Source organism: Cetorhinus maximus, unplaced genomic scaffold (assembly GCF_964194155.1).
Source record: "Cetorhinus maximus unplaced genomic scaffold, sCetMax3.hap1.1 HAP1_SCAFFOLD_3749, whole genome shotgun sequence".
In the NCBI taxonomy this organism is placed as follows: Eukaryota; Metazoa; Chordata; class Chondrichthyes; order Lamniformes; family Cetorhinidae; genus Cetorhinus; species Cetorhinus maximus.
This window is the reverse complement of record NW_027599655.1, coordinates 11770-22739: the sequence shown is the minus strand read 5'-3', so window position 1 is coordinate 22739 and position 10970 is coordinate 11770. Positions and strand designations below refer to the sequence as shown.

The following is a 10970-nucleotide window of genomic DNA, read 5'->3' as shown; positions in this document are numbered from 1 at the left end:
TGAGGGAAGGTCTTGGGGAAAATTTTGAGATTAAGCGGTAAGATTTGTTCTTTATTTTCTCCGACTGTAACATCGAGAAGGCCGCAGTGACAGGGAAAAGTGAGGTTATTGAATAGGCCTGGGGTCATGGCGAACAACGTAGAGTGTAATACTAGCCAGAAAACTGCTTAAAAAATCACTCTGAACAATCATTTCTTCAATACCTCCGATTAGACGTGCATGTATAGGTCAAACTCGACCATTTCATTTTTTGTAAAGATACTAATGTTTATTTTGCAACCTGAGCCAAGAGTTCGAAGGAATGTTTACAAAATCTTTCGCTATTTCCTCATTAAGTCACGATCAACACCCAAAACTAACAAAAATACAAAATAAAGGCCCAGCCCCCACAAGAAGACAAACCTAAGGTCCAATAATGTTTTAGAAAATGTTTTAATGTGACTTCAAAATAGTCTGGAGGAAATGTGATGAAGCAAAGAGTTTAAGCACGCTGCCCCCGGTTCCGTCGTGCAATCTGGGTGTCTTTGGGCATTACGGTCACTCTTTTGGCATGGATGGCACACAGGTTAAAGTCCTCAAACAGGCCAACCAAGTAGGCCTCACTGGCATCCTGAAATGCTCCAATTGCCGCACTCTGAAACCTCAGGTCAGATTCGAAGCCCTGGGCAATTTCCCTACCAGGCGCTGGAAGGACAGTTTGCGGATAAGCAATTCGGTAGAATTCTGGTATCGGTGGATTTCTCGGAGCGCGACTGTACCCGGCCTGTAGCGATGAGATTTCTTCACTTCGCCAGTGGAGGGACATTTCCGGGCTGCCTTGGTGGCAGCTGCTTCCTGGGCGCTTTGCCGCTGGTGGATTTACAGAGGCAGATACTAATAGCTGCAATAAACAAAGAACCCTTTTATTCAATCCTATATGTGTGAATTGACTGATTTCGGAGACATTCAGATATTCCTTTTGCAGAGTTAAAGAAGGAGCTGAAGACCGCCCAGCACACTGTTGATCTGCAGCTGGACGCTGCTGCTGACCGGGCTGCAGGAGCGAGCGCACAGAAGGTGAAAAAGTGAAGACCAAGGTCAGTGCGCAGCCTCCTGCCGCTGGTCACCATGGCAATGGGAGTGGCCCTCCACAGAGAAAGGGAAAACAGTGTCATTCACCCTAGCCTGGGTTGGAGACTAGCCGACTGCTGTTTGCAGGCTTAATGGCCAAGCTGGAGGATGAGGAGGAGGAGGAACCATCTACCACCAGGACCGTGTGAACCTCCACCTGTGGCACCGAGCGGTGCTCAGCATTGGTGAAACCGACACTCTGTACAGTGACAGCGGAAAGGTGCCGAGTGAGGCAGCCAGAGGGAAGGAGGAAAGGCAGCAGGAGGCTGAGACTCAACGTTTAGCCCCCGGTCAGAATGAAAACAGCCACATCAGGCCCATGAGACACAGAGCCCCTCACCAGCTGCTTTCACAGCCACATTCTGCTGGACTTCACTTGGTAACAGCAGAACTCACATGGTTGGGTAATGCACATGCGCAGTCCAGCATCGCAGATCCAACATCACTTTATCCACCTCCATACATACTAGAGTTCAGCTACTGAGTGTGACAGGCTGAAATGGAAGCCGTGCGACAGGAGAATGTTATCCTGTGTGTAGAGAACTATAGACCTCGGGCTCAATTGAACAGCTGGGCCAAGGTACGAACATGTCCTCTGTGTGACAAGCTGGGTAAGAATTCTCTGTCCCATGCTGCACTCCACAGATCAGCAGCTTCCTCTACAGTGTGTGATTGCCGGGACCCTGCACATTATGATGAATTGTTTGAGGCGCCTGAAAACAGATTTGTGTCAATAGAGATTCTGCCATTGAATGTAGTGAAATTCACGTGGATCATCCCCGCAAACCGACGCCCCCCCCGTCCCCCCAACCCCCCACCCCCCACCCCGCCCCCGTTCCCCCGCCCCCTCTACGGCTTCTGAATTTATAGCCCTTGGATTTGTCTGGGGAGCAAGATAAAGTAATCTGCGAGTTTCCTCTTTCCATTGAAGCTGTGAATCCTGAAAAGCTCATGCGGGGCATTTTTGGTCCCTTGGAGGGCATGGACAATCGCAATTGACAGCAGGTCTGAAGATGAAAAGTGGATGAGTGTTTGTGGAACCCTCCCTCCATTATGTGAACTTAGGTCACACTGAGAGTTCACATCATGTCCTCACCCTCGACATTCCCGAGAATATGCTCACAAGCAGTGGATCAGAGAGACTGGGGCCTACATTAATTGACTGGCCTTTTTCTCTGGACATGTGACTGGATTAGTAATCCAGGGAGGTTAATATTCAGGGGACGCAGGTTCAAATCCAACTACGGCAGCTGATCGAATTTCAAATCAGTTGAGAAATTCTGCGATATAAAACTAATTTAAATAATGCTGACCCACATTAGACTATCATCAGTTGTTGTAAAAAAAACCATCAGGTTCATAAATGTCCTTTAGGGATGGAAACCTGCTGTCCTTACCCAGTCTGGCCTGCAGAAATGTGGTTGTCTCTTAACCTTTCTCAAGGGATGGGGATGACGGCCTTGTCAGGGATGTTACATCGGAGAGAATGAAGAAAGTCCTTGCTCTACCGCTCTGTAAGGCATATAGTGGCCTGCCTAGTTCAGACTCGAAGCTTTGAGTTATTCTTGTCTCCGGGTTGGGAATTTAAATGAGAAATCGCAGAGATCACGCTTTGAATCGATCTTTACGATGGTTCAATGTCCATCACTGAAACATTTAAAAAAATATTTTGCAAACAGACCAGCAGTTATTCCGAGCATTATGCAGACCTCAGGGGGTAACTGCCAATCAAACACACATGAATGCCGAAATTACAAAGTTACAGGGCCCTCAAGAATCCATTTTCACACAAAGGATACCTGCTGGAGGCAGGATTGAAGTATGGGAGTGGGAAAGGAGATTTGACGCAAGTACAATTCACTCAGGAAATGAAATCACATTGTCTAGTTTTCACATCCCATCATCTTTTAGCAGCAACAGACATTTGCAGCCATCGGACTATCAGGGTCTCAAATTAATTCCCTAACTTTCAGAACCCTGGGCACGAGAAGGTGGAACTGCAACATCGTCAAATGTGTTTTGTAGCACCAGAAAAATTGGAGACTCTGAAAAATGTAGAAAAGAGAAACCTGGTTATAAGTCGCCTGGTACATGCAATCTTCACTAGTGATGTCCTGCACAACTCAAGCTGCAGGGGCGCAACTTCTATAGCAGACGGGAGGAAGCCTTTATACTTGAATGTCATTGAAACAGTCAAGGATGAGGGCATATATCAACCAGTAACCAGGCATTTAAAAAGCAATTGAATGCATTGCATGTGATTCCCAGGAGCTGCTGGGTGGTGAATTAAACACTCGGTCTGGGTCCAAATGTTTCACTCAAAAAGCCTTTGTCTTGTGATTTTAATAAGCGAATGCGTTACCTTCTCGGAGTTCATGAGACAGCGCCATCGACAGGATGGAGAGCCAGTGACGGGAGAGACAGAGCTGAACAGAATAATAAACAGCTGCTGCACAAATGCAAGACGGCGGCCCAGCAGGAGGCTGGACACATTAATGACAGGGGGCAGGGGGGTATTCCCCCATCAGTGCAGGGTGAACATAAATATATTCACCTTTCATTTTAACATTTGGGTATTTTTTTCCCCTCATTGGGTTCCAGGTCGGGAAATGTTTCAAGAGGAAAAATAAATACCTATCATTATTAAAAGTCCCAAAATGGGGTCAGAAAGAGTGTTATTTTGCCAGGATTCGCCACAAAACAGATAACCTGAATTGATGACATTTTCATTGTCTCCGAACTCTCCTAGACTTTCACTGCAGGTGCAGAATTTACATTTTTTCCTCAGTCGTGCGCATGATTGAGCATAGGCGTGTGCCGCGTATTCACTGACAATTCCCCATATTGGCAACTTCCCTGGAAGTTTGGTGTGAGTATTACATCCGCGGATCTCACTGGCGGTCAGATTTTCCCATTGATAAACCGAGACACTACAGAAAAGAGGAATGTTTCACGATATGAATGTGCTGATCGGAGGACAATTTAATTTCTTTCATTCAACAAATCTATCAATTTGTGGGTTATTAAGCATCATAAGTTCCTGACAGCAATTGAACAACAGCGACTTCAATCAGAAGTCTCGGAAACAACTGTTGGAAGCCCCCTCCAGTCCCACATTTTGCCACTTCAGCATTTTCATTTGTTACTGAGTGAAGTTAACCCCAGGTTTTTCTTCTCTGTGCCAAAGTTCAGTCGTTCCTCGTTAGTATAGTGCTTAGTATCCCCGCCTGTCACACACGAGACCGGGGTTCAGTTCCCCGATGGTGAGTAATCGTAGTCCTATTATCTTTATTAAGAGGAAACACACGAAATGTCTTGGGCATTGTTTTATAAACAGGAGAGATTGCAGATAAAGATTTGGTCTCAGCGACAGGGAGATTCAGGAACAGCGGTTGTTTTCAGAGATCCCGGAATATTAAAGTTCCTTGAGAGGAAAGGCCCTTCACACCAACAGTCAGCCGACAGTTCCCTATGAGTCCGAACATCCGACGGTGGCTCTTTCACTTAAACTGGGCTGAATCGGAATTTAAGTGAAATCAGTGAATTGGTAGCTTGAACCCAGGACAGTTTGCTGAAAAAAGGTATTTTAAAACCGAGAGGAACCGGCCACACTCGATTTAGTAATGACTAACGAGGCAGAATTCATTAATAATCTGACAGTAAACGAGTATCTTGTAAACAGTGAGTGTAACATGACAGAGTAATTTACATTATAACATCTGCCACCATTTTGTTCATTTATTAAATGTATTTTTTCCTTTATTTCCATTGCTTTTGGACGGCAGCTATTCAGGATCCAGCCATTCATCCACGCCCCCTCGCAACTTTTCTTTTCTTATCCCATCGCCTCTCTCTCAGTGAACACGATGATTCTCCTAATTCCAGCTCTATTTTCTGGTCTCTGCACTATCAGCATCTCCTTGGTACAGATGTTATTTTCTCTTTTGATCTTTCATTGAATAAAATTTGAAAGATGGTGAAGGGCATTCATATTCCTCTCTCTTCCTCCTCGCCAATCTTTCAGTTTTCTTCCTCTGTAAATCTGTTTGTCTCTTGAACTCACTCCTGACCCTCTTCAATTCCCGACACTAAACCACAGCTCAGTCCCTACATTTAACCCACTGACTATTCCTTTGCCGAGATCTTTCCTCATGATTGCAGGAGAGATTCGATACATTTTTTTGTAAATTTGAACATGTAAGATCAGCCCAAAACTATTTCCGCTGACTGGGAATCTCGGACCCAGTGCCACCGTCAATGAGTTAAAGCCAGAGTTTTTACCGAGGGAATTAGAAAAAAGAATTCTACACACAAAGTGTGCGAGAACTTCTGTACACGACAATTTATCTGCGTCAAATGATCATAGGACAAATTGCAGGACTCCAACCTACAATCTTCTGATAATCTTGCACGACACAGGGAAGTAAAACGCCTCATCTGTTGGGCCCTCCGACCACAACATCAACAATGCAGCAAATATCATTTATTTTTCCGCAACGTTCAGGAACCTGAATCAGAAGGTAGAGAGCGCAGATTGCCCCCGTGTCTGATCCCCTCCTGAATCTGAGTTATGATATGTTCTGTGAACCTTGTTTGTTAATGTGTTGTCTAAACACTGAACCACAATGAACTTACCAGGATCCCGATACTGGAGGTACTGACAACTGTCAGTTCACTCAGTGTTAAAAGACGGTAATCGGGCGGAATTGGGGACAACACATTCCCTGGGAGACCGGATCCTCACTAAAAGACCGGGAGGGAGAGAGTCAGGAACAGAACAACTGTGACACTCCGGTCTGTTCACTGACTCTCCATCCCTCTCAGTGAACCCAGTGACAGGAATTATTGATATTAATGGTTCATGAACAGTAAATATCCTGCAGGGAATTATCCCAATTGAGCGACTTAATGGGGCAAATGTCAGCTTTAAAGGGTCTCAGTCCTTGGCCACAGTCTGGGACATTTTGTTCAGCTTCTGATTGCAGTGAAATGTGAAAAGTCCCGCAGCGACATAATGTTCCAGAGATACAGACACAGTAACAATCCTAATATTGAACAATAATGGCTGACGCTGTATCCATTTTACCCCTAATGTCTCTGATATAACTACATGATATTAGACAGACTGACAGGCTGTTATCAGATGAACACTCAGTACTTGAACATCCTAAACATCGGCCAACTGTGAACCTGCCTCAGCTCATCAGCTGCTGAAACCCTCATCCATGCCTTTGTTTACTCTCGGCTTGACTATTCCAGTGTTCCCCTGGCCGGCCTCCCATCTTCCACCCCACACATACCTGTGCTCATCCAAAATTCTGCTGCCTGGAACTTCACCTGAATCTAGTCCAGTTGACTAATCACCCCCGTGTTTGTTGACCGACACTGGCTCCTCCCCCGGAAATGCCTCAATTTTAATACCCTCATCCTTACTTTAAAATCTCTCCATGACTTCACCTCTTCATTTCTCCGTAACCTCCTCCAGCCCAACAAAACTTCCAGATTGCTGCTCTTCTGCCATCTTGTGCATTCCGGGTTTTAATCTCTACAGCATTGACAACCGTGCACTCAGCTATCCTGGTCTAAAATTCTGGACTCCCTCCTTAAACCCCTCCACTTCGCCAGCTCCCTCTCATCTTTAGCAAGATCCTTAAAGTCTACCTCTCTGAGAAAACTTTTGTCACCAGACCTAATTTCTCCTTTCTTGGCTGAGCATCAGCTTGTTTTTTTAACGATAACGCTCCTCTTAAGTGCCTTGGGAGACTTTGCAGCTGCAAAAGTACCGAGTTCAGTGATGGTGGTATAGTGGTGAATGGCTTTGCTTTTCAAGCAGTTGACTCTGGTTCAATTCCCTAACATCGCAGTTTGTTGATTTTTTAAACATCTCAAATCAGAAACCCCACACTCGGATCTTTATTTGATCCGTTTCGGTGAGATCTTGCAGGGAAATCACGCGCAGGTGTAATTCAAATAAAAAGGTTTTCAACCTTCACTTATCTTCCATTTCAAACATAACTCAGGCTTGTTCCTCATTGCTGATAATGAAGGTTTTCCCTGAACTTTAGTGTGGTGCTGGGATAGGATTACTCGGATTCAGTAAAATTCACTAATTCTCTGAACGTTTTCCCTCTGCTGCTTCCTAATTCTTTATTTGAATGTCGATTCCAGCACAGAGATTGTTTTATTGTTCAGAAAGGGACAGACTGCTCACGCTGGGAATCTGAAATAATAACAGAAGGTGCTACAATCAGCTCCCAAAGAGGAAGGTTAGTAAATATTTCAGGTCTATCGAAGGTTTCAATTATTGACCCCCTAAACCGAAACTATCAGAGCAGCCGAATTTTTCCTGCATTTTTCAATTTTTTGAGATGAGTTCTTTCAATATTTCACCTCTTTCCCAACTCAATGTTTCCTGTGAAAATTTCAAGGCTGTGCTCAGTTCCTTGCGTATTTATGTTTTATCTGAAGTGATGTAGGTCATATCCTGAGAAATCAGACTGAAATACTGCTTATTCTAAGGTAAAATGTACTTGGGTTTTGTAATCTGCCTTTCAGGGATAGCAGCATGACTTACTAGAAGGGAAATGGCCCGTGAAATCCAGTCTTAGTTTCACTGCTGCCTGTGAGCAGAACAAGCACAGCTGTGATGTCTTGAAGCGTTATACCTCTGGACAAGTATTTATGTGTCCCTAATCTAAATATATGAAACCGCACCAATCACCCCGCATTTGCTGACCTAGAAAACTCGCTCCTGACCCGCCAGTGTCTCCATTATAAAATTCTCATTCTCAATTTCAAATCCCTCCATGACTATTTTACTCCCTTATATAAGTGGACCTTGGAAATCGCTTCACTTGAATTACAGCCGCGTCTGTTTTCGGAACAAAATCGCATCTCATCAGAATCAACTCCTGCTTGGAGCCCCTGAACTCAGAAGTATAAAATGTACAAACTGCGATTGTTGGGAATAGCACTCAGATCAACTGCTTGAAAAGCAGCTATGCTCACTACCAGGACACCACAGCTGACGACATGCAATTGATGGGGCAAAGTATCTCAAAGCATTAGCCATATATTTGAATGGTGGTTGGCGCCTCCATCATTATAACAACAGAAAATGGTGTTCAGCGGTGGCCAGACAGCCTGGCATTAAGATTAACTACAGATCCGATTGGTGAACAGTGTCAGGTTATGCTACATGGCATTAGGCGACTCTTGAAGTTTTGAGCAGACCTAAAGAGAGCCGAAGTTCGGAAAGCATTAAGAAGACAGCGCGCTGACTGTACAGAAAAGCTTGTAAAACAGAGTCAGATAGTGTTCAAATGAAGCGCAGGGAAGCAGACGGATCCCTCATGGTGAGATTGCAGTGCATGTCCTGTGAGTTCAGTGAGTGGGAGAGGGTTTCAAAAGGACCAGCTCCAGATTAGGTCAGTCAAGAAAGGCGACTGACCAGGGCGTGGACCGGATTGATAGTGAGCGAGGGAGAGTCAAAGAATGAAAATAAATAAACAGAACTGCATAAACATCAGGCCAGAGAAGGCTGCGATTATATTGGCACAACTTTGGAAAAGTCAGCAAAAGCAGCCACAGTGACAGTCATTCCAGGTACTACAGAAGAAGGAAGGTCAAAGGGACTTTGTCAAAATGTCCACAAAATTCCCCAGATTGAATTCGGATGCAGCTGAACTACCACCCGAATTCAAAAAGTTTGAACAGAGCTATGGTTTCTTGATTCAGGTGTGCCTGAGCCAGACAAGGAAGCCATTAAAATTCGCCTAAATTTGTGAATGAAGGTCTACGCAGGCTGAACATGTCAGAATTAACAGCAGAAGAGCTAAAGGATGCGCAAAGATATGGGTTATATTGGAAGACCGGTTCAGAATCACGTTCAACTTCAGAATTCATCATCGACATGTCATGTCATTTCCACCACAGACCGAACCCATGGACAACTTCATCAGCAGATGCAGAGAAAGGGGTCCATCGTATGATTTTTCTAGTGCGGAAATAGTCGGCAGAATTGGTCAGTTGTTAATCACATAGACACATTCCAGCAAGACTTGCAAGACAAGCCCAAAATAAATAGCATCAAAGAAATACTCAAGGATAGACATAAGTGTTAAATGAGCTTCACTGGTCAACGAAGCTTAAAGGTTCCAAGTGCAACAACGACTGTTGATGCACTCAAACCAAGCAAGGCATGTGCAAGTCAGGAGGACGCATTTACAATGCTGTGTGAACAGGCCTTCATTTATTCACGCAGCTTCCCCTCCCAGTTAGCTGTTTAATTGTCCACCAACATGCATGACTCGATGTGGCAGGACTGCAGAGCTTCGATCTGATCCAGTGGTTGTGCCGTCGTTTCGAAAGTGATTGCCTGTGAGGCAGGAGACAACATTTTTCATGGCACAATGTGCAGGGCTAGGGGGAGAAGCCAGGGAATGTCTCACTCGGAGATCTGCTGCAGACAGGCTGATCTGAGTGACCTTCTGCTGCGCTGTAACATTTCTGTATTCCTGTGGGTACAGTAAAGAATAAAAAAATGTGTCCAGATGAAGTTCTGAGTGGCAGCATAGCAACCACCTAAATGTCACATGATTTAGAAAGAAAGAATCGTGACAAAACCAAACCAGGAAAATAAAAATAGGCGCAAGAACCAACATAGAGGCAGATGTTATGGTGTAAATTTCTTAAACTGAATGTTGAGTCCAGAAGGCTGTAGGTAAGTTGTTTCCCTCGAAGTTTGCTGTTGCTGAGGCGAGTTAGCCCCTGGAATATGTTCAATGATGTTGCGTCTAATTTGTTACTAACTCCATCTGCTCGCCTTTGCCTCAGATTCCTTAATACCCTCCTTTAACAAAACTCGATCAATCTTTGATTGAAAATATAACAATCAATCAAACATTAGATTCCGTTCACAGAATGTGACCCTGAAGTTCTAGCTCGCTTTGTGTGTAGAATTGTTTCCTAATTTCCATGCCGGAATCTCTGGTTTTAATGTTTACACTCCGAGATTACCAGCCAATCGAAATAGGCTCTTCGACTGACTCATCTGTTTCCCTTAGCATCTGGTAAGCTTGTGTCAAATCACTGCAGAAATCAGGAAGGGGGACTTCATTACTGGGGCAGTCAGTGGCTTCAGCATAGGGACTGAGCTGTGGTTTAGTGTCAGGAATTGAGGAGCGTTAGGAGGGAGTTCACGAGACAAATAGATCTATGGAGGAAGACAACTGGAAGATTAGCAAGGAGCAAGAGCGAGGAATATAAATATTGTTCGCAACTTTTTTTCGCAAACCTTTCAAATGGAAAAGGGAAACGGTGTAGTCACTGGAATAGTGAATAAAAAAACAGAAACAAAAAAAGGACCCAAAAATGTTTAGGAGGTCACAGAGCATCAGAGTAGACAAACACAGTGAACTGTTTAGGTCGATGGCTTTTCATCAGAACAAAAGAAATTAGAAGAATACAATGTTTAAACCAGTGGAGAGCGGGAGGGCGCAGGGTTAACAAAAGAGCTGAGTGAGGGTTTTCGTTGGGGCGGTGGGTTGTTGGGGTGGAGGGGAGAAAAGGTTTCATGGTACAAAAGCTGAACAGAATTGTAATGGTTCTAGTAAAAAAAACAAAGGATGTGTCCAGATGAGATTGTGAATAGCTGCATAGCAACCGGCCGTTTTATATTTAATGATAACGCTCTTGGTAAGTGTCTTGGCATTTTCCCCTTCATTGAAGGGCCTGTCATCAGCGTTAGTGGTGCAGTGGGGGATATAATCTGTCTTCCGCGCAGCTGATTCGTGTTCCATTCCCGCCAATCGCAGTTTGAGGAAGTCATGCCGACTCGAAACGTTAACTTGGTTACTCTC

General features: G+C 44.5%; 1 pseudogene; it reads right to left on the bottom strand.

Moving 5' to 3' along the window:
- Window positions 1–481: 481 nt before the first annotated feature.
- Window positions 482–3500, bottom strand: LOC144678181 (histone H3.3A-like; annotated as a pseudogene).
- Window positions 3501–10970: the final 7470 nt, after the last annotated feature.